An 875-nucleotide genomic window follows, 5' to 3' on the forward strand; every position below is an offset into this window, starting at 1 on the left:
ATGTTCATTTAGGTACGGTTATAAATGATGCAATTAGTTTTGATTTAAATTGTGAAATTGGTTGAATTATTAAGGAATAAATTTTATGACCGAATATATGGTTAAAAGGTTGGCCATGCATATGTATTTTGGAAATGGTAAAGGGTTGTATATTTATATTTGGCTATCAACTGGTAAAATATGTTTTACATGCCTATGATATGTTTTGTTTGTGGTTCGCAACTAATGGTTAAGTTGTTAAGTTACATGCTTGAGTTTAAAATGTGCCTTATATGTGGTTTATGAATTTGGTAAATGATAGATTGATATTTTGGATATTTCATTAGTCAAGTGATATTGTAACTATGGTATGATTTGATTCGCACTTATGTGTAAAATTGGTAGTTATTATTTTGGTAAAATGTGCAAAATTTGGTAAGACCAAATTTTATACTTAAGCTTAAGTGAAGTTGTTAATGCTGTATATATATATATATATTAACGATTAATAAATCATGTGGTTTGGCTTGACTTAGTAAATAGTGAAGAAATGCATATTTATACATAGTGTTTATGAAAGGTAGTTTTATAAATGTGATATGAGTATTTTGTTTGTAAATGAGTAGTAAATATGTTAAGAATGGTTCTAAAATGTATATGGATGCCGTGTGATTGTGTTTGATTGGGAAGTAAATTGTTTGATTTAGCTCAAGAGCTTAGAGGATCAAAGTCGGATAAGGAAAAGAGAAAGTAAACGAATAGTCAGGATATCTAGTCGTCGACCACTTCCGAGGTAAGTTTTAAGTGATTAAAGGTTGAGTAAATTCAATCATAATAGGACATAATGAGTTGATTTAATAAGATATGATGGGGCCATGATATGTTTTAAAACTCAA

The sequence above is a fragment of the Gossypium arboreum genome, chromosome 3 (genome assembly GCF_025698485.1).
Source record: "Gossypium arboreum isolate Shixiya-1 chromosome 3, ASM2569848v2, whole genome shotgun sequence".
Lineage (NCBI taxonomy): Eukaryota > Viridiplantae > Streptophyta > Magnoliopsida > Malvales > Malvaceae > Gossypium > Gossypium arboreum.